This window comes from Anomaloglossus baeobatrachus, unplaced genomic scaffold, assembly GCF_048569485.1.
Source record: "Anomaloglossus baeobatrachus isolate aAnoBae1 unplaced genomic scaffold, aAnoBae1.hap1 Scaffold_2481, whole genome shotgun sequence".
Taxonomy (NCBI): Eukaryota; Metazoa; Chordata; class Amphibia; order Anura; family Aromobatidae; genus Anomaloglossus; species Anomaloglossus baeobatrachus.
The window spans coordinates 152,255-173,548 of NW_027442081.1; the positions used below are offsets into that span (position 1 = coordinate 152,255).

Below are 21,294 nucleotides of genomic sequence, written 5' to 3' on the forward strand. Positions count from 1 at the left end.
TCCCGGGTGGTAGGGGGATGACAGGAGAAGGGAAGCGGGTGGTGAGAAAGGTACAGAGGGCAGGGTTTGGGGGCTGGGAAGGAAAGGGAAAAGATTAGGGTTTGGGGATGATGAAAGGGCTTTCTACGGGTAAGGATGGCAAAGGGTGGCAGTGACGGAAAGTCAGGCAACCTGTCCTGTCCGTCTTTTTGTATCGTGAATTGGAAAGACTGCAAGGGGGAGGGGAGTTGCTTGCGCCCTAAAGGAGGAGTTATTCAGATTCATTGCAGTGGGCGGCGGCTGCAAAACGCACCATTCTTCTTGTTTTTGCTCTGCAAAGCAGCCTTTTCAAGGGTTGGCTTGGGTGACAAAATGTCTTGTGTAGGCGTGGGTTTGTCTCCCTCTCGCTCTCTCTCCCTAAGATGTGTCCGGCATAGGCCAGGGTGCCACTCGAGGCCCAAACCAATTCTGGTTATCGCTTCTCGGCCTTTTGGCTAAGATCAAGTGTAGTATCTGTTCTTATCAGTTTAATATCTGATACGTCCCCTATCTGGGGACCATATATTAAATGGATTTTTAGAACAGGGAGATGGAAAAAGAGCTTGCTCTGTCCACTCCACGCATTGACCTGGTATTGCAGTACCTCCAGGAACGGTGCACCCCTTCTTAACCCAGTTTCCAAAAGCAGAACTCAATTCACCTGATTCATATTAGCCCGATTTAATGAATTGGAAGAAAGCATACGTCTTCATATGCACCTCAATTTGGCCCATTCACTTTTCACACTTCCTCCTTTTGTTTTTTATCTTTCACACTTTTGACTTTCTTTATTCATCCAAATAGCAAACTCATCACCACTCAACCTGACCAACTCGGCTATGTCCCCGTGCTGCAGTTCTCTGTCTTATCTAGATCATTTGCAATTGAATGGAATAGATCCCTTTTGGACAAAGTGGATTCACCTGCTGCTGCAGTGACCACAGGTGTGATAAGATCTAGAATTGGCATCTGGTGCGATCTCTCCGCTTCCACTCCAAAGAAAGTTACCTGTTTATTCCTATCATGCATTGGTTTTTGGGGTTTTCTTTGAGTAATGATGATCTCTTTAGTAGTCTGTTGGCGCCCTCTCCTGGAGGAATAGTTTGCTTGCTCTTGGACATTCTAAAAGAGAGGTCATGATAGACATTGAGCTTCTGAGCTCAATTGGGGACAGTCATGGGCGATGAATGTTTGCAACCTACTGCGAAGCCTCATACCGCAATATAAGGAACGTCAAATACTAAGAAAGGGCGGCCTATGAAAGAATTACTACTTTCAATAAGTACACTTAAACGGCTAATTGGGAATAGAAAAACTGTAAAAAGCCCTCTGAGAAAGCCCCCCTCTAACCTTTGATAGTAAGCTTTTCTGTAGTCTGCCTGTTGATGTATTTTCCGTTTGAACTGTGCACAACATGAAGAGACGGAACACTGGCGGCTTGTCACAATGCCCCCCGATGACATCACAATAGCGCTGCTGCCTAGAAAACAAGCTGCGCAGAAGAAGTTGTTCTTTGGGTGGGAGGGTGGGCTAGTGGAAGGAGGGGGCAATCTCTTTTTTTCCCGGGTGGTAGGGGGATGACAGGAGAAGGGAAGCGGGTGGTGAGAAAGGTACAGAGGGCAGGGTTTGGGGGCTGGGAAGGAAAGGGAAAAGATTAGGGTTTGGGGATGATGAAAGGGCTTTCTACGGGTAAGGATGGCAAAGGGTGGCAGTGACGGAAAGTCAGGCAACCTGTCCTGTCCGTCTTTTTGTATCGTGAATTGGAAAGACTGCAAGGGGGAGGGGAGTTGCTTGCGCCCTAAAGGAGGAGTTATTCAGATTCATTGCAGTGGGCGGCGGCTGCAAAACGCACCATTCTTCTTGTTTTTGCTCTGCAAAGCAGCCTTTTCAAGGGTTGGCTTGGGTGACAAAATGTCTTGTGTAGGCGTGGGTTTGTCTCCCTCTCGCTCTCTCTCCCTAAGATGTGTCCGGCATAGGCCAGGGTGCCACTCGAGGCCCAAACCAATTCTGGTTATCGCTTCTCGGCCTTTTGGCTAAGATCAAGTGTAGTATCTGTTCTTATCAGTTTAATATCTGATACGTCCCCTATCTGGGGACCATATATTAAATGGATTTTTAGAACAGGGAGATGGAAAAAGAGCTTGCTCTGTCCACTCCACGCATTGACCTGGTATTGCAGTACCTCCAGGAACGGTGCACCCCTTCTTAACCCAGTTTCCAAAAGCAGAACTCAATTCACCTGATTCATATTAGCCCGATTTAATGAATTGGAAGAAAGCATACGTCTTCATATGCACCTCAATTTGGCCCATTCACTTTTCACACTTCCTCCTTTTGTTTTTTATCTTTCACACTTTTGACTTTCTTTATTCATCCAAATAGCAAACTCATCACCACTCAACCTGACCAACTCGGCTATGTCCCCGTGCTGCAGTTCTCTGTCTTATCTAGATCATTTGCAATTGAATGGAATAGATCCCTTTTGGACAAAGTGGATTCACCTGCTGCTGCAGTGACCACAGGTGTGATAAGATCTAGAATTGGCATCTGGTGCGATCTCTCCGCTTCCACTCCAAAGAAAGTTACCTGTTTATTCCTATCATGCATTGGTTTTTGGGGTTTTCTTTGAGTAATGATGATCTCTTTAGTAGTCTGTTGGCGCCCTCTCCTGGAGGAATAGTTTGCTTGCTCTTGGACATTCTAAAAGAGAGGTCATGATAGACATTGAGCTTCTGAGCTCAATTGGGGACAGTCATGGGTGATGAATGTTTGCAACCTACTGCGAAGCCTCATACCGCAATATAAGGAACGTCAAATACTAAGAAAGGGCGGCCTATGAAAGAATTACTACTTTCAATAAGTACACTTAAACGGCTAATTGGGAATAGAAAAACTGTAAAAAGCCCTCTGAGAAAGCCCCCCTCTAACCTTTGATAGTAAGCTTTTCTGTAGTCTGCCTGTTGATGTATTTTCCGTTTGAACTGTGCACAACATGAAGAGACGGAACACTGGCGGCTTGTCACAATGCCCCCCGATGACATTACAATAGCGCTGCTGCCTAGAAAACAAGCTGCGCAGAAGAAGTTGTTCTTTGGGTGGGAGGGTGGGCTAGTGGAAGGAGGGGGCAATCTCTTTTTTTCCCGGGTGGTAGGGGGATGACAGGAGAAGGGAAGCGGGTGGTGAGAAAGGTACAGAGGGCAGGGTTTGGGGGCTGGGAAGGAAAGGGAAAAGATTAGGGTTTGGGGATGATGAAAGGGCTTTCTACGGGTAAGGATGGCAAAGGGTGGCAGTGACGGAAAGTCAGGCAACCTGTCCTGTCCGTCTTTTTGTATCGTGAATTGGAAAGACTGCAAGGGGGAGGGGAGTTGCTTGCGCCCTAAAGGAGGAGTTATTCAGATTCATTGCAGTGGGCGGCGGCTGCAAAACGCACCATTCTTCTTGTTTTTGCTCTGCAAAGCAGCCTTTTCAAGGGTTGGCTTGGGTGACAAAATGTCTTGTGTAGGCGTGGGTTTGTCTCCCTCTCGCTCTCTCTCCCTAAGATGTGTCCGGCATAGGCCAGGGTGCCACTCGAGGCCCAAACCAATTCTGGTTATCGCTTCTCGGCCTTTTGGCTAAGATCAAGTGTAGTATCTGTTCTTATCAGTTTAATATCTGATACGTCCCCTATCTGGGGACCATATATTAAATGGATTTTTAGAACAGGGAGATGGAAAAAGAGCTTGCTCTGTCCACTCCACGCATTGACCTGGTATTGCAGTACCTCCAGGAACGGTGCACCCCTTCTTAACCCAGTTTCCAAAAGCAGAACTCAATTCACCTGATTCATATTAGCCCGATTTAATGAATTGGAAGAAAGCATACGTCTTCATATGCACCTCAATTTGGCCCATTCACTTTTCACACTTCCTCCTTTTGTTTTTTATCTTTCACACTTTTGACTTTCTTTATTCATCCAAATAGCAAACTCATCACCACTCAACCTGACCAACTCGGCTATGTCCCCGTGCTGCAGTTCTCTGTCTTATCTAGATCATTTGCAATTGAATGGAATAGATCCCTTTTGGACAAAGTGGATTCACCTGCTGCTGCAGTGACCACAGGTGTGATAAGATCTAGAATTGGCATCTGGTGCGATCTCTCCGCTTCCACTCCAAAGAAAGTTACCTGTTTATTCCTATCATGCATTGGTTTTTGGGGTTTTCTTTGAGTAATGATGATCTCTTTAGTAGTCTGTTGGCGCCCTCTCCTGGAGGAATAGTTTGCTTGCTCTTGGACATTCTAAAAGAGAGGTCATGATAGACATTGAGCTTCTGAGCTCAATTGGGGACAGTCATGGGCGATGAATGTTTGCAACCTACTGCGAAGCCTCATACCGCAATATAAGGAACGTCAAATACTAAGAAAGGGCGGCCTATGAAAGAATTACTACTTTCAATAAGTACACTTAAACGGCTAATTGGGAATAGAAAAACTGTAAAAAGCCCTCTGAGAAAGCCCCCCTCTAACCTTTGATAGTAAGCTTTTCTGTAGTCTGCCTGTTGATGTATTTTCCGTTTGAACTGTGCACAACATGAAGAGACGGAACACTGGCGGCTTGTCACAATGCCCCCCGATGACATTACAATAGCGCTGCTGCCTAGAAAACAAGCTGCGCAGAAGAAGTTGTTCTTTGGGTGGGAGGGTGGGCTAGTGGAAGGAGGGGGCAATCTCTTTTTTTCCCGGGTGGTAGGGGGATGACAGGAGAAGGGAAGCGGGTGGTGAGAAAGGTACAGAGGGCAGGGTTTGGGGGCTGGGAAGGAAAGGGAAAAGATTAGGGTTTGGGGATGATGAAAGGGCTTTCTACGGGTAAGGATGGCAAAGGGTGGCAGTGACGGAAAGTCAGGCAACCTGTCCTGTCCGTCTTTTTGTATCGTGAATTGGAAAGACTGCAAGGGGGAGGGGAGTTGCTTGCGCCCTAAAGGAGGAGTTATTCAGATTCATTGCAGTGGGCGGCGGCTGCAAAACGCACCATTCTTCTTGTTTTTGCTCTGCAAAGCAGCCTTTTCAAGGGTTGGCTTGGGTGACAAAATGTCTTGTGTAGGCGTGGGTTTGTCTCCCTCTCGCTCTCTCTCCCTAAGATGTGTCCGGCATAGGCCAGGGTGCCACTCGAGGCCCAAACCAATTCTGGTTATCGCTTCTCGGCCTTTTGGCTAAGATCAAGTGTAGTATCTGTTCTTATCAGTTTAATATCTGATACGTCCCCTATCTGGGGACCATATATTAAATGGATTTTTAGAACAGGGAGATGGAAAAAGAGCTTGCTCTGTCCACTCCACGCATTGACCTGGTATTGCAGTACCTCCAGGAACGGTGCACCCCTTCTTAACCCAGTTTCCAAAAGCAGAACTCAATTCACCTGATTCATATTAGCCCGATTTAATGAATTGGAAGAAAGCATACGTCTTCATATGCACCTCAATTTGGCCCATTCACTTTTCACACTTCCTCCTTTTGTTTTTTATCTTTCACACTTTTGACTTTCTTTATTCATCCAAATAGCAAACTCATCACCACTCAACCTGACCAACTCGGCTATGTCCCCGTGCTGCAGTTCTCTGTCTTATCTAGATCATTTGCAATTGAATGGAATAGATCCCTTTTGGACAAAGTGGATTCACCTGCTGCTGCAGTGACCACAGGTGTGATAAGATCTAGAATTGGCATCTGGTGCGATCTCTCCGCTTCCACTCCAAAGAAAGTTACCTGTTTATTCCTATCATGCATTGGTTTTTGGGGTTTTCTTTGAGTAATGATGATCTCTTTAGTAGTCTGTTGGCGCCCTCTCCTGGAGGAATAGTTTGCTTGCTCTTGGACATTCTAAAAGAGAGGTCATGATAGACATTGAGCTTCTGAGCTCAATTGGGGACAGTCATGGGCGATGAATGTTTGCAACCTACTGCGAAGCCTCATACCGCAATATAAGGAACGTCAAATACTAAGAAAGGGCGGCCTATGAAAGAATTACTACTTTCAATAAGTACACTTAAACGGCTAATTGGGAATAGAAAAACTGTAAAAAGCCCTCTGAGAAAGCCCCCCTCTAACCTTTGATAGTAAGCTTTTCTGTAGTCTGCCTGTTGATGTATTTTCCGTTTGAACTGTGCACAACATGAAGAGACGGAACACTGGCGGCTTGTCACAATGCCCCCCGATGACATCACAATAGCGCTGCTGCCTAGAAAACAAGCTGCGCAGAAGAAGTTGTTCTTTGGGTGGGAGGGTGGGCTAGTGGAAGGAGGGGGCAATCTCTTTTTTTCCCGGGTGGTAGGGGGATGACAGGAGAAGGGAAGCGGGTGGTGAGAAAGGTACAGAGGGCAGGGTTTGGGGGCTGGGAAGGAAAGGGAAAAGATTAGGGTTTGGGGATGATGAAAGGGCTTTCTACGGGTAAGGATGGCAAAGGGTGGCAGTGACGGAAAGTCAGGCAACCTGTCCTGTCTGTCTTTTTGTATCGTGAATTGGAAAGACTGCAAGGGGGAGGGGAGTTGCTTGCGCCCTAAAGGAGGAGTTATTCAGATTCATTGCAGTGGGCGGCGGCTGCAAAACGCACCATTCTTCTTGTTTTTGCTCTGCAAAGCAGCCTTTTCAAGGGTTGGCTTGGGTGACAAAATGTCTTGTGTAGGCGTGGGTTTGTCTCCCTCTCGCTCTCTCTCCCTAAGATGTGTCCGGCATAGGCCAGGGTGCCACTCGAGGCCCAAACCAATTCTGGTTATCGCTTCTCGGCCTTTTGGCTAAGATCATGTGTAGTATCTGTTCTTATCAGTTTAATATCTGATACGTCCCCTATCTGGGGACCATATATTAAATGGATTTTTAGAACAGGGAGATGGAAAAAGAGCTTGCTCTGTCCACTCCACGCATTGACCTGGTATTGCAGTACCTCCAGGAACGGTGCACCCCTTCTTAACCCAGTTTCCAAAAGCAGAACTCAATTCACCTGATTCATATTAGCCCGATTTAATGAATTGGAAGAAAGCATACGTCTTCATATGCACCTCAATTTGGCCCATTCACTTTTCACACTTCCTCCTTTTGTTTTTTATCTTTCACACTTTTGACTTTCTTTATTCATCCAAATAGCAAACTCATCACCACTCAACCTGACCAACTCGGCTATGTCCCCGTGCTGCAGTTCTCTGTCTTATCTAGATCATTTGCAATTGAATGGAATAGATCCCTTTTGGACAAAGTGGATTCACCTGCTGCTGCAGTGACCACAGGTGTGATAAGATCTAGAATTGGCATTTGGTGCGATCTCTCCGCTTCCACTCCAAAGAAAGTTACCTGTTTATTCCTATCATGCATTGGTTTTTGGGGTTTTCTTTGAGTAATGATGATCTCTTTAGTAGTCTGTTGGCGCCCTCTCCTGGAGGAATAGTTTGCTTGCTCTTGGACATTCTAAAAGAGAGGTCATGATAGACATTGAGCTTCTGAGCTCAATTGGGGACAGTCATGGGTGATGAATGTTTGCAACCTACTGCGAAGCCTCATACCGCAATATAAGGAACGTCAAATACTAAGAAAGGGCGGCCTATGAAAGAATTACTACTTTCAATAAGTACACTTAAACGGCTAATTGGGAATAGAAAAACTGTAAAAAGCCCTCTGAGAAAGCCCCCCTCTAACCTTTGATAGTAAGCTTTTCTGTAGTCTGCCTGTTGATGTATTTTCCGTTTGAACTGTGCACAACATGAAGAGACGGAACACTGGCGGCTTGTCACAATGCCCCCCGATGACATCACAATAGCGCTGCTGCCTAGAAAACAAGCTGCGCAGAAGAAGTTGTTCTTTGGGTGGGAGGGTGGGCTAGTGGAAGGAGGGGGCAATCTCTTTTTTTCCCGGGTGGTAGGGGGATGACAGGAGAAGGGAAGCGGGTGGTGAGAAAGGTACAGAGGGCAGGGTTTGGGGGCTGGGAAGGAAAGGGAAAAGATTAGGGTTTGGGGATGATGAAAGGGCTTTCTACGGGTAAGGATGGCAAAGGGTGGCAGTGACGGAAAGTCAGGCAACCTGTCCTGTCCGTCTTTTTGTATCGTGAATTGGAAAGACTGCAAGGGGGAGGGGAGTTGCTTGCGCCCTAAAGGAGGAGTTATTCAGATTCATTGCAGTGGGCGGCGGCTGCAAAACGCACCATTCTTCTTGTTTTTGCTCTGCAAAGCAGCCTTTTCAAGGGTTGGCTTGGGTGACAAAATGTCTTGTGTAGGCGTGGGTTTGTCTCCCTCTCGCTCTCTCTCCCTAAGATGTGTCCGGCATAGGCCAGGGTGCCACTCGAGGCCCAAACCAATTCTGGTTATCGCTTCTCGGCCTTTTGGCTAAGATCAAGTGTAGTATCTGTTCTTATCAGTTTAATATCTGATACGTCCCCTATCTGGGGACCATATATTAAATGGATTTTTAGAACAGGGAGATGGAAAAAGAGCTTGCTCTGTCCACTCCACGCATTGACCTGGTATTGCAGTACCTCCAGGAACGGTGCACCCCTTCTTAACCCAGTTTCCAAAAGCAGAACTCAATTCACCTGATTCATATTAGCCCGATTTAATGAATTGGAAGAAAGCATACGTCTTCATATGCACCTCAATTTGGCCCATTCACTTTTCACACTTCCTCCTTTTGTTTTTTATCTTTCACACTTTTGACTTTCTTTATTCATCCAAATAGCAAACTCATCACCACTCAACCTGACCAACTCGGCTATGTCCCCGTGCTGCAGTTCTCTGTCTTATCTAGATCATTTGCAATTGAATGGAATAGATCCCTTTTGGACAAAGTGGATTCACCTGCTGCTGCAGTGACCACAGGTGTGATAAGATCTAGAATTGGCATCTGGTGCGATCTCTCCGCTTCCACTCCAAAGAAAGTTACCTGTTTATTCCTATCATGCATTGGTTTTTGGGGTTTTCTTTGAGTAATGATGATCTCTTTAGTAGTCTGTTGGCGCCCTCTCCTGGAGGAATAGTTTGCTTGCTCTTGGACATTCTAAAAGAGAGGTCATGATAGACATTGAGCTTCTGAGCTCAATTGGGGACAGTCATGGGTGATGAATGTTTGCAACCTACTGCGAAGCCTCATACCGCAATATAAGGAACGTCAAATACTAAGAAAGGGCGGCCTATGAAAGAATTACTACTTTCAATAAGTACACTTAAACGGCTAATTGGGAATAGAAAAACTGTAAAAAGCCCTCTGAGAAAGCCCCCCTCTAACCTTTGATAGTAAGCTTTTCTGTAGTCTGCCTGTTGATGTATTTTCCGTTTGAATTGTGCACAACATGAAGAGACGGAACACTGGCGGCTTGTCACAATGCCCCCCGATGACATCACAATAGCGCTGCTGCCTAGAAAACAAGCTGCGCAGAAGAAGTTGTTCTTTGGGTGGGAGGGTGGGCTAGTGGAAGGAGGGGGCAATCTCTTTTTTTCCCGGGTGGTAGGGGGATGACAGGAGAAGGGAAGCGGGTGGTGAGAAAGGTACAGAGGGCAGGGTTTGGGGGCTGGGAAGGAAAGGGAAAAGATTAGGGTTTGGGGATGATGAAAGGGCTTTCTACGGGTAAGGATGGCAAAGGGTGGCAGTGACGGAAAGTCAGGCAACCTGTCCTGTCCGTCTTTTTGTATCGTGAATTGGAAAGACTGCAAGGGGGAGGGGAGTTGCTTGCGCCCTAAAGGAGGAGTTATTCAGATTCATTGCAGTGGGCGGCGGCTGCAAAACGCACCATTCTTCTTGTTTTTGCTCTGCAAAGCAGCCTTTTCAAGGGTTGGCTTGGGTGACAAAATGTCTTGTGTAGGCGTGGGTTTGTCTCCCTCTCGCTCTCTCTCCCTAAGATGTGTCCGGCATAGGCCAGGGTGCCACTCGAGGCCCAAACCAATTCTGGTTATCGCTTCTCGGCCTTTTGGCTAAGATCAAGTGTAGTATCTGTTCTTATCAGTTTAATATCTGATACGTCCCCTATCTGGGGACCATATATTAAATGGATTTTTAGAACAGGGAGATGGAAAAAGAGCTTGCTCTGTCCACTCCACGCATTGACCTGGTATTGCAGTACCTCCAGGAACGGTGCACCCCTTCTTAACCCAGTTTCCAAAAGCAGAACTCAATTCACCTGATTCATATTAGCCCGATTTAATGAATTGGAAGAAAGCATACGTCTTCATATGCACCTCAATTTGGCCCATTCACTTTTCACACTTCCTCCTTTTGTTTTTTATCTTTCACACTTTTGACTTTCTTTATTCATCCAAATAGCAAACTCATCACCACTCAACCTGACCAACTCGGCTATGTCCCCGTGCTGCAGTTCTCTGTCTTATCTAGATCATTTGCAATTGAATGGAATAGATCCCTTTTGGACAAAGTGGATTCACCTGCTGCTGCAGTGACCACAGGTGTGATAAGATCTAGAATTGGCATCTGGTGCGATCTCTCCGCTTCCACTCCAAAGAAAGTTACCTGTTTATTCCTATCATGCATTGGTTTTTGGGGTTTTCTTTGAGTAATGATGATCTCTTTAGTAGTCTGTTGGCGCCCTCTCCTGGAGGAATAGTTTGCTTGCTCTTGGACATTCTAAAAGAGAGGTCATGATAGACATTGAGCTTCTGAGCTCAATTGGGGACAGTCATGGGCGATGAATGTTTGCAACCTACTGCGAAGCCTCATACCGCAATATAAGGAACGTCAAATACTAAGAAAGGGCGGCCTATGAAAGAATTACTACTTTCAATAAGTACACTTAAACGGCTAATTGGGAATAGAAAAACTGTAAAAAGCCCTCTGAGAAAGCCCCCCTCTAACCTTTGATAGTAAGCTTTTCTGTAGTCTGCCTGTTGATGTATTTTCCGTTTGAACTGTGCACAACATGAAGAGACGGAACACTGGCGGCTTGTCACAATGCCCCCCGATGACATCACAATAGCGCTGCTGCCTAGAAAACAAGCTGCGCAGAAGAAGTTGTTCTTTGGGTGGGAGGGTGGGCTAGTGGAAGGAGGGGGCAATCTCTTTTTTTCCCGGGTGGTAGGGGGATGACAGGAGAAGGGAAGCGGGTGGTGAGAAAGGTACAGAGGGCAGGGTTTGGGGGCTGGGAAGGAAAGGGAAAAGATTAGGGTTTGGGGATGATGAAAGGGCTTTCTACGGGTAAGGATGGCAAAGGGTGGCAGTGACGGAAAGTCAGGCAACCTGTCCTGTCCGTCTTTTTGTATCGTGAATTGGAAAGACTGCAAGGGGGAGGGGAGTTGCTTGCGCCCTAAAGGAGGAGTTATTCAGATTCATTGCAGTGGGCGGCGGCTGCAAAACGCACCATTCTTCTTGTTTTTGCTCTGCAAAGCAGCCTTTTCAAGGGTTGGCTTGGGTGACAAAATGTCTTGTGTAGGCGTGGGTTTGTCTCCCTCTCGCTCTCTCTCCCTAAGATGTGTCCGGCATAGGCCAGGGTGCCACTCGAGGCCCAAACCAATTCTGGTTATCGCTTCTCGGCCTTTTGGCTAAGATCAAGTGTAGTATCTGTTCTTATCAGTTTAATATCTGATACGTCCCCTATCTGGGGACCATATATTAAATGGATTTTTAGAACAGGGAGATGGAAAAAGAGCTTGCTCTGTCCACTCCACGCATTGACCTGGTATTGCAGTACCTCCAGGAACGGTGCACCCCTTCTTAACCCAGTTTCCAAAAGCAGAACTCAATTCACCTGATTCATATTAGCCCGATTTAATGAATTGGAAGAAAGCATACGTCTTCATATGCACCTCAATTTGGCCCATTCACTTTTCACACTTCCTCCTTTTGTTTTTTATCTTTCACACTTTTGACTTTCTTTATTCATCCAAATAGCAAACTCATCACCACTCAACCTGACCAACTCGGCTATGTCCCCGTGCTGCAGTTCTCTGTCTTATCTAGATCATTTGCAATTGAATGGAATAGATCCCTTTTGGACAAAGTGGATTCACCTGCTGCTGCAGTGACCACAGGTGTGATAAGATCTAGAATTGGCATCTGGTGCGATCTCTCCGCTTCCACTCCAAAGAAAGTTACCTGTTTATTCCTATCATGCATTGGTTTTTGGGGTTTTCTTTGAGTAATGATGATCTCTTTAGTAGTCTGTTGGCGCCCTCTCCTGGAGGAATAGTTTGCTTGCTCTTGGACATTCTAAAAGAGAGGTCATGATAGACATTGAGCTTCTGAGCTCAATTGGGGACAGTCATGGGCGATGAATGTTTGCAACCTACTGCGAAGCCTCATACCGCAATATAAGGAACGTCAAATACTAAGAAAGGGCGGCCTATGAAAGAATTACTACTTTCAATAAGTACACTTAAACGGCTAATTGGGAATAGAAAAACTGTAAAAAGCCCTCTGAGAAAGCCCCCCTCTAACCTTTGATAGTAAGCTTTTCTGTAGTCTGCCTGTTGATGTATTTTCCGTTTGAACTGTGCACAACATGAAGAGACGGAACACTGGCGGCTTGTCACAATGCCCCCCGATGACATCACAATAGCGCTGCTGCCTAGAAAACAAGCTGCGCAGAAGAAGTTGTTCTTTGGGTGGGAGGGTGGGCTAGTGGAAGGAGGGGGCAATCTCTTTTTTTCCCGGGTGGTAGGGGGATGACAGGAGAAGGGAAGCGGGTGGTGAGAAAGGTACAGAGGGCAGGGTTTGGGGGCTGGGAAGGAAAGGGAAAAGATTAGGGTTTGGGGATGATGAAAGGGCTTTCTACGGGTAAGGATGGCAAAGGGTGGCAGTGACGGAAAGTCAGGCAACCTGTCCTGTCCGTCTTTTTGTATCGTGAATTGGAAAGACTGCAAGGGGGAGGGGAGTTGCTTGCGCCCTAAAGGAGGAGTTATTCAGATTCATTGCAGTGGGCGGCGGCTGCAAAACGCACCATTCTTCTTGTTTTTGCTCTGCAAAGCAGCCTTTTCAAGGGTTGGCTTGGGTGACAAAATGTCTTGTGTAGGCGTGGGTTTGTCTCCCTCTCGCTCTCTCTCCCTAAGATGTGTCCGGCATAGGCCAGGGTGCCACTCGAGGCCCAAACCAATTCTGGTTATCGCTTCTCGGCCTTTTGGCTAAGATCAAGTGTAGTATCTGTTCTTATCAGTTTAATATCTGATACGTCCCCTATCTGGGGACCATATATTAAATGGATTTTTAGAACAGGGAGATGGAAAAAGAGCTTGCTCTGTCCACTCCACGCATTGACCTGGTATTGCAGTACCTCCAGGAACGGTGCACCCCTTCTTAACCCAGTTTCCAAAAGCAGAACTCAATTCACCTGATTCATATTAGCCCGATTTAATGAATTGGAAGAAAGCATACGTCTTCATATGCACCTCAATTTGGCCCATTCACTTTTCACACTTCCTCCTTTTGTTTTTTATCTTTCACACTTTTGACTTTCTTTATTCATCCAAATAGCAAACTCATCACCACTCAACCTGACCAACTCGGCTATGTCCCCGTGCTGCAGTTCTCTGTCTTATCTAGATCATTTGCAATTGAATGGAATAGATCCCTTTTGGACAAAGTGGATTCACCTGCTGCTGCAGTGACCACAGGTGTGATAAGATCTAGAATTGGCATCTGGTGCGATCTCTCCGCTTCCACTCCAAAGAAAGTTACCTGTTTATTCCTATCATGCATTGGTTTTTGGGGTTTTCTTTGAGTAATGATGATCTCTTTAGTAGTCTGTTGGCGCCCTCTCCTGGAGGAATAGTTTGCTTGCTCTTGGACATTCTAAAAGAGAGGTCATGATAGACATTGAGCTTCTGAGCTCAATTGGGGACAGTCATGGGTGATGAATGTTTGCAACCTACTGCGAAGCCTCATACCGCAATATAAGGAACGTCAAATACTAAGAAAGGGCGGCCTATGAAAGAATTACTACTTTCAATAAGTACACTTAAACGGCTAATTGGGAATAGAAAAACTGTAAAAAGCCCTCTGAGAAAGCCCCCCTCTAACCTTTGATAGTAAGCTTTTCTGTAGTCTGCCTGTTGATGTATTTTCCGTTTGAACTGTGCACAACATGAAGAGACGGAACACTGGCGGCTTGTCACAATGCCCCCCGATGACATCACAATAGCGCTGCTGCCTAGAAAACAAGCTGCGCAGAAGAAGTTGTTCTTTGGGTGGGAGGGTGGGCTAGTGGAAGGAGGGGGCAATCTCTTTTTTTCCCGGGTGGTAGGGGGATGACAGGAGAAGGGAAGCGGGTGGTGAGAAAGGTACAGAGGGCAGGGTTTGGGGGCTGGGAAGGAAAGGGAAAAGATTAGGGTTTGGGGATGATGAAAGGGCTTTCTACGGGTAAGGATGGCAAAGGGTGGCAGTGACGGAAAGTCAGGCAACCTGTCCTGTCCGTCTTTTTGTATCGTGAATTGGAAAGACTGCAAGGGGGAGGGGAGTTGCTTGCGCCCTAAAGGAGGAGTTATTCAGATTCATTGCAGTGGGCGGCGGCTGCAAAACGCACCATTCTTCTTGTTTTTGCTCTGCAAAGCAGCCTTTTCAAGGGTTGGCTTGGGTGACAAAATGTCTTGTGTAGGCGTGGGTTTGTCTCCCTCTCGCTCTCTCTCCCTAAGATGTGTCCGGCATAGGCCAGGGTGCCACTCGAGGCCCAAACCAATTCTGGTTATCGCTTCTCGGCCTTTTGGCTAAGATCAAGTGTAGTATCTGTTCTTATCAGTTTAATATCTGATATGTCCCCTATCTGGGGACCATATATTAAATGGATTTTTAGAACAGGGAGATGGAAAAAGAGCTTGCTCTGTCCACTCCACGCATTGACCTGGTATTGCAGTACCTCCAGGAACGGTGCACCCCTTCTTAACCCAGTTTCCAAAAGCAGAACTCAATTCACCTGATTCATATTAGCCCGATTTAATGAATTGGAAGAAAGCATACGTCTTCATATGCACCTCAATTTGTCCCATTCACTTTTCACACTTCCTCCTTTTGTTTTTTATCTTTCACACTTTTGACTTTCTTTATTCATCCAAATAGCAAACTCATCACCACTCAACCTGACCAACTCGGCTATGTCCCGTGCTGCAGTTCTCTGTCTTATCTAGATCATTTGCAATTGAATGGAATAGATCCCTTTTGGACAAAGTGGATTCACCTGCTGCTGCAGTGACCACAGGTGTGATAAGATCTAGAATTGGCATCTGGTGCGATCTCTCCGCTTCCACTCCAAAGAAAGTTACCTGTTTATTCCTATCATGCATTGGTTTTTGGGGTTTTCTTTGAGTAATGATGATCTCTTTAGTAGTCTGTTGGCGCCCTCTCCTGGAGGAATAGTTTGCTTGCTCTTGGACATTCTAAAAGAGAGGTCATGATAGACATTGAGCTTCTGAGCTCAATTGGGGACAGTCATGGGTGATGAATGTTTGCAACCTACTGCGAAGCCTCATACCGCAATATAAGGAACGTCAAATACTAAGAAAGGGCGGCCTATGAAAGAATTACTACTTTCAATAAGTACACTTAAACGGCTAATTGGGAATAGAAAAACTGTAAAAAGCCCTCTGAGAAAGCCCCCCTCTAACCTTTGATAGTAAGCTTTTCTGTAGTCTGCCTGTTGATGTATTTTCCGTTTGAACTGTGCACAACATGAAGAGACGGAACACTGGCGGCTTGTCACAATGCCCCCCGATGACATCACAATAGCGCTGCTGCCTAGAAAACAAGCTGCGCAGAAGAAGTTGTTCTTTGGGTGGGAGGGTGGGCTAGTGGAAGGAGGGGGCAATCTCTTTTTTTCCCGGGTGGTAGGGGGATGACAGGAGAAGGGAAGCGGGTGGTGAGAAAGGTACAGAGGGCAGGGTTTGGGGGCTGGGAAGGAAAGGGAAAAGATTAGGGTTTGGGGATGATGAAAGGGCTTTCTACGGGTAAGGATGGCAAAGGGTGGCAGTGACGGAAAGTCAGGCAACCTGTCCTGTCCGTCTTTTTGTATCGTGAATTGGAAAGACTGCAAGGGGGAGGGGAGTTGCTTGCGCCCTAAAGGAGGAGTTATTCAGATTCATTGCAGTGGGCGGCGGCTGCAAAACGCACCATTCTTCTTGTTTTTGCTCTGCAAAGCAGCCTTTTCAAGGGTTGGCTTGGGTGACAAAATGTCTTGTGTAGGCGTGGGTTTGTCTCCCTCTCGCTCTCTCTCCCTAAGATGTGTCCGGCATAGGCCAGGGTGCCACTCGAGGCCCAAACCAATTCTGGTTATCGCTTCTCGGCCTTTTGGCTAAGATCAAGTGTAGTATCTGTTCTTATCAGTTTAATATCTGATACGTCCCCTATCTGGGGACCATATATTAAATGGATTTTTAGAACAGGGAGATGGAAAAAGAGCTTGCTCTGTCCACTCCACGCATTGACCTGGTATTGCAGTACCTCCAGGAACGGTGCACCCCTTCTTAACCCAGTTTCTAAAAGCAGAACTCAATTCACCTGATTCATATTAGCCCGATTTAATGAATTGGAAGAAAGCATACGTCTTCATATGCACCTCAATTTGGCCCATTCACTTTTCACACTTCCTCCTTTTGTTTTTTATCTTTCACACTTTTGACTTTCTTTATTCATCCAAATAGCAAACTCATCACCACTCAACCTGACCAACTCGGCTATGTCCCCGTGCTGCAGTTCTCTGTCTTATCTAGATCATTTGCAATTGAATGGAATAGATCCCTTTTGGACAAAGTGGATTCACCTGCTGCTGCAGTGACCACAGGTGTGATAAGATCTAGAATTGGCATCTGGTGCGATCTCTCCGCTTCCACTCCAAAGAAAGTTACCTGTTTATTCCTATCATGCATTGGTTTTTGGGGTTTTCTTTGAGTAATGATGATCTCTTTAGTAGTCTGTTGGCGCCCTCTCCTGGAGGAATAGTTTGCTTGCTCTTGGACATTCTAAAAGAGAGGTCATGATAGACATTGAGCTTCTGAGCTCAATTGGGGACAGTCATGGGTGATGAATGTTTGCAACCTACTGCGAAGCCTCATACCGCAATATAAGGAACGTCAAATACTAAGAAAGGGCGGCCTATGAAAGAATTACTACTTTCAATAAGTACACTTAAACGGCTAATTGGGAATAGAAAAACTGTAAAAAGCCCTCTGAGAAAGCCCCCCTCTAACCTTTGATAGTAAGCTTTTCTGTAGTCTGCCTGTTGATGTATTTTCCGTTTGAACTGTGCACAACATGAAGAGACGGAACACTGGCGGCTTGTCACAATGCCCCCCGATGACATCACAATAGCGCTGCTGCCTAGAAAACAAGCTGCGCAGAAGAAGTTGTTCTTTGGGTGGGAGGGTGGGCTAGTGGAAGGAGGGGGCAATCTCTTTTTTTCCCGGGTGGTAGGGGGATGACAGGAGAAGGGAAGCGGGTGGTGAGAAAGGTACAGAGGGCAGGGTTTGGGGGCTGGGAAGGAAAGGGAAAAGATTAGGGTTTGGGGATGATGAAAGGGCTTTCTACGGGTAAGGATGGCAAAGGGTGGCAGTGACGGAAAGTCAGGCAACCTGTCCTGTCCGTCTTTTTGTATCGTGAATTGGAAAGACTGCAAGGGGGAGGGGAGTTGCTTGCGCCCTAAAGGAGGAGTTATTCAGATTCATTGCAGTGGGCGGCGGCTGCAAAACGCACCATTCTTCTTGTTTTTGCTCTGCAAAGCAGCCTTTTCAAGGGTTGGCTTGGGTGACAAAATGTCTTGTGTAGGCGTGGGTTTGTCTCCCTCTCGCTCTCTCTCCCTAAGATGTGTCCGGCATAGGCCAGGGTGCCACTCGAGGCCCAAACCAATTCTGGTTATCGCTTCTCGGCCTTTTGGCTAAGATCAAGTGTAGTATCTGTTACTTTTTGAGCATATTACCCTATCCCGGCCTTCTGGCTAGGAAGGGAAATTTTTATAATCCCGGTCGGAGGTCTGGTCAGCTTTGGGCTGAGAAACTAACACCCGGTTGGAGGTCTGGGTCAGCTTCGGCTGAGAAACCAACACCCGGTTGGAGGTCTGGGTCAGCTTCGGCTGAGAAACCAACACCCGGTTGGAGGTCCGGTTAGCCTTGGGCTGAGAAACCAACACCGGTTGACGGTCCGGGCAGTTTCGGCTGCGAAACCAACAACTAGTAGCTCTCTACTCCACTTGGGTAAGATGCCTGGGTGGACGCTGGGAGCAACGACAAGGCTCAACCAGGCTTCGGCTTGGGGGAGCACCGAAGATCCCTGACCCTTGCTGTGGCCTTCTGGCTCGGAGGGACGGGGTTGATTTTTGGGGACCCTCTCCTCACGGTGGGGTCCACATGAATCCTAGCCTTTGCACTGTTTTTGGTGTGACTTCGGTCATGCATTTTTTGTGGTGCTTTGGAAAGCTTCATTAAATCAAAAATCTGTTCTTATCAGTTTAATATCTGATACGTCCCCTATCTGGGGACCATATATTAAATGGATTTTTAGAACAGGGAGATGGAAAAAGAGCTTGCTCTGTCCACTCCACGCATTGACCTGGTATTGCAGTACCTCCAGGAACGGTGCACCCCTTCTTAACCCAGTTTCCAAAAGCAGAACTCAATTCACCTGATTCATATTAGCCCGATTTAATGAATTGGAAGAAAGCATACGTCTTCATATGCACCTCAATTTGGCCCATTCACTTTTCACACTTCCTCCTTTTGTTTTTTATCTTTCACACTTTTGACTTTCTTTATTCATCCAAATAGCAAACTCATCACCACTCAACCTGACCAACTCGGCTATGTCCCCGTGCTGCAGTTCTCTGTCTTATCTAGATCATTTGCAATTGAATGGAATAGATCCCTTTTGGACAAAGTGGATTCACCTGCTGCTGCAGTGACCACAGGTGTGATAAGATCTAGAATTGGCATCTGGTGCGATCTCTCCGCTTCCACTCCAAAGAAAGTTACCTGTTTATTCCTATCATGCATTGGTTTTTGGGGTTTTCTTTGAGTAATGATGATCTCTTTAGTAGTCTGTTGGCGCCCTCTCCTGGAGGAATAGTTTGCTTGCTCTTGGACATTCTAAAAGAGAGGTCATGATAGACATTGAGCTTCTGAGCTCAATTGGGGACAGTCATGGGTGATGAATGTTTGCAACCTACTGCGAAGCCTCATACCGCAATATAAGGAACGTCAAATACTAAGAAAGGGCGGCCTATGAAAGAATTACTACTTTCAATAAGTACACTTAAACGGCTAATTGGGAATAGAAAAACTGTAAAAAGCCCTCTGAGAAAGCCCCCCTCTAACCTTTGATAGTAAGCTTTTCTGTAGTCTGCCTGTTGATGTATTTTCCGTTTGAACTGTGCACAACATGAAGAGACGGAACACTGGCGGCTTGTCACAATGCCCCCCGATGACATCACAATAGCGCTGCTGCCTAGAAAACAAGCTGCGCAGAAGAAGTTGTTCTTTGGGTGGGAGGGTGGGCTAGTGGAAGGAGGGGGCAATCTCTTTTTTTCCCGGGTGGTAGGGGGATGACAGGAGAAGGGAAGCGGGTGGTGAGAAAGGTACAGAGGGCAGGGTTTGGGGGCTGGGAAGGAAAGGGAAAAGATTAGGGTTTGGGGATGATGAAAGGGCTTTCTACGGGTAAGGATGGCAAAGGGTGGCAGTGACGGAAAGTCAGGCAACCTGTCCTGTCCGTCTTTTTGTATCGTGAATTGGAAAGACTGCAAGGGGGAGGGGAGTTGCTTGCGCCCTAAAGGAGGAGTTATTCAGATTCATTGCAGTGGGCGGCGGCTGCAAAACGCACCATTCTTCTTGTTTTTGCTCTGCAAAGCAGCCTTTTCAAGGGTTGGCTTGGGTGACAAAATGTCTTGTGTAGGCGTGGGTTTGTCTCCCTCTCGCTCTCTCTCCCTAAGATGTGTCCGGCATAGGCCAGGGTGCCACTCGAGGCCCAAACCAATTCTGGTTATCGCTTCTCGGCCTTTTGGCTAAGATCAAGTGTAGTATCTGTTCTTATCAGTTTAATATCTGATACGTCCCCTATCTGGGGACCATATATTAAATGGATTTTTAGAACAGGGAGATGGAAAAAGAGCTTGCTCTGTCCACTCCACGCATTGACCTGGTATTGCAGTACCTCCAGGAACGGTGCACCCCTTCTTAACCCAGTTTCCAAAAGCAGAACTCAATTCACCTGATTCATATTAGCCCGATTTAATGAATTGGAAGAAAGCATACGTCTTCATATGCACCTCAATTTGGCCCATTCACTTTTCACACTTCCTCCTTTTGTTTTTTATCTTTCACACTTTTGACTTTCTTTATTCATCCAAATAGCAAACTCATCACCACTCAACCTGACCAACTCGGCTATGTCCCCGTGCTGCAGTTCTCTGTCTTATCTAGATCATTTGCAATTGAATGGAATAGATCCCTTTTGGACAAAGTGGATTCACCTGCTGCTGCAGTGACCACAGGTGTGATAAGATCTAGAATTGGCATCTGGTGCGATCTCTCCGCTTCCACTCCAAAGAAAGTTACCTGTTTATTCCTATCATGCATTGGTTTTTGGGGTTTTCTTTGAGTAATGATGATCTCTTTAGTAGTCTGTTGGCGCCCTCTCCTGGAGGAATAGTTTGCTTGCTCTTGGACATTCTAAAAGAGAGGTCATGATAGACATTGAGCTTCTGAGCTCAATTGGGGACAGTCATGGGTGATGAATGTTTGCAACCTACTGCGAAGCCTCATACCGCAATATAAGGAACGTCAAATACTAAGAAAGGGCGGCCTATGAAAGAATTACTACTTTCAATAAGTACACTTAAACGGCTAATTGGGAATAGAAAAACTGTAAAAAGCCCTCTGAGAAAGCCCCCCTCTAACCTTTGATAGTAAGCTTTTCTGTAGTCTGCCTGTTGATGTATTTTCCGTTTGAACTGTGCACAACATGAAGAGACGGAACACTGGCGGCTTGTCACAATGCCCCCCGATGACATCACAATAGCGCTGCTGCCTAGAAAACAAGCTGCGCAGAAGAAGTTGTTCTTTGGGTGGGAGGGTGGGCTAGTGGAAGGAGGGGGCAATCTCTTTTTTTCCCGGGTGGTAGGGGGATGACAGGAGAAGGGAAGCGGGTGGTGAGAAAGGTACAGAGGGCAGGGTTTGGGGGCTGGGAAGGAAAGGGAAAAGATTAGGGTTTGGGGATGATGAAAGGGCTTTCTACGGGTAAGGATGGCAAAGGGTGGCAGTGACGGAAAGTCAGGCAACCTGTCCTGTCCGTCTTTTTGTATCGTGAATTGGAAAGACTGCAAGGGGGAGGGGAGTTGCTTGCGCCCTAAAG

At 46.5% G+C, this 21,294-nt stretch overlaps 13 non-coding genes and 1 pseudogene across 13 annotated transcripts; all 14 read left to right on the forward strand.

Moving 5' to 3' along the window:
• Window positions 1-453: 453 nt before the first annotated feature.
• On the forward strand, window positions 454-644 carry LOC142262604 (U2 spliceosomal RNA). Its single transcript, XR_012729937.1, has one exon. It is a non-coding gene; the product is annotated as a U2 spliceosomal RNA (small nuclear RNA).
• A 1,387-nt stretch (window positions 645-2,031) lies between these two features.
• Window positions 2,032-2,222, forward strand: LOC142262606 (U2 spliceosomal RNA). The gene has a single exon (XR_012729939.1). It is a non-coding gene; the product is annotated as a U2 spliceosomal RNA (small nuclear RNA).
• Window positions 2,223-3,609: 1,387 nt separating this feature from the next.
• LOC142262607 (U2 spliceosomal RNA) lies at window positions 3,610-3,800 on the forward strand. The gene has a single exon (XR_012729940.1). It is a non-coding gene; the product is annotated as a U2 spliceosomal RNA (small nuclear RNA).
• A 1,387-nt stretch (window positions 3,801-5,187) lies between these two features.
• LOC142262608 (U2 spliceosomal RNA) lies at window positions 5,188-5,378 on the forward strand. Its single transcript, XR_012729941.1, has one exon. It is a non-coding gene; the product is annotated as a U2 spliceosomal RNA (small nuclear RNA).
• A 1,387-nt stretch (window positions 5,379-6,765) lies between these two features.
• Window positions 6,766-6,956, forward strand: LOC142262655 (U2 spliceosomal RNA). The gene has a single exon (XR_012729984.1). It is a non-coding gene; the product is annotated as a U2 spliceosomal RNA (small nuclear RNA).
• A 1,387-nt stretch (window positions 6,957-8,343) lies between these two features.
• Window positions 8,344-8,534, forward strand: LOC142262609 (U2 spliceosomal RNA). The gene has a single exon (XR_012729942.1). It is a non-coding gene; the product is annotated as a U2 spliceosomal RNA (small nuclear RNA).
• Window positions 8,535-9,921: 1,387 nt separating this feature from the next.
• LOC142262610 (U2 spliceosomal RNA) lies at window positions 9,922-10,112 on the forward strand. Its single transcript, XR_012729943.1, has one exon. It is a non-coding gene; the product is annotated as a U2 spliceosomal RNA (small nuclear RNA).
• Window positions 10,113-11,499: 1,387 nt separating this feature from the next.
• On the forward strand, window positions 11,500-11,690 carry LOC142262611 (U2 spliceosomal RNA). The gene has a single exon (XR_012729944.1). It is a non-coding gene; the product is annotated as a U2 spliceosomal RNA (small nuclear RNA).
• A 1,387-nt stretch (window positions 11,691-13,077) lies between these two features.
• Window positions 13,078-13,268, forward strand: LOC142262612 (U2 spliceosomal RNA). Its single transcript, XR_012729945.1, has one exon. It is a non-coding gene; the product is annotated as a U2 spliceosomal RNA (small nuclear RNA).
• A 1,387-nt stretch (window positions 13,269-14,655) lies between these two features.
• On the forward strand, window positions 14,656-14,846 carry LOC142262562 (U2 spliceosomal RNA). Its single transcript, XR_012729899.1, has one exon. It is a non-coding gene; the product is annotated as a U2 spliceosomal RNA (small nuclear RNA).
• A 1,386-nt stretch (window positions 14,847-16,232) lies between these two features.
• On the forward strand, window positions 16,233-16,423 carry LOC142262613 (U2 spliceosomal RNA). The gene has a single exon (XR_012729946.1). It is a non-coding gene; the product is annotated as a U2 spliceosomal RNA (small nuclear RNA).
• Window positions 16,424-17,810: 1,387 nt separating this feature from the next.
• LOC142262671 (U2 spliceosomal RNA) lies at window positions 17,811-17,877 on the forward strand (annotated as a pseudogene).
• Window positions 17,878-18,345: 468 nt separating this feature from the next.
• LOC142262661 (U2 spliceosomal RNA) lies at window positions 18,346-18,538 on the forward strand. Its single transcript, XR_012729989.1, has one exon. It is a non-coding gene; the product is annotated as a U2 spliceosomal RNA (small nuclear RNA).
• A 1,387-nt stretch (window positions 18,539-19,925) lies between these two features.
• On the forward strand, window positions 19,926-20,116 carry LOC142262615 (U2 spliceosomal RNA). Its single transcript, XR_012729947.1, has one exon. It is a non-coding gene; the product is annotated as a U2 spliceosomal RNA (small nuclear RNA).
• The last annotated feature ends 1,178 nt before the right edge of the window (window positions 20,117-21,294 follow it).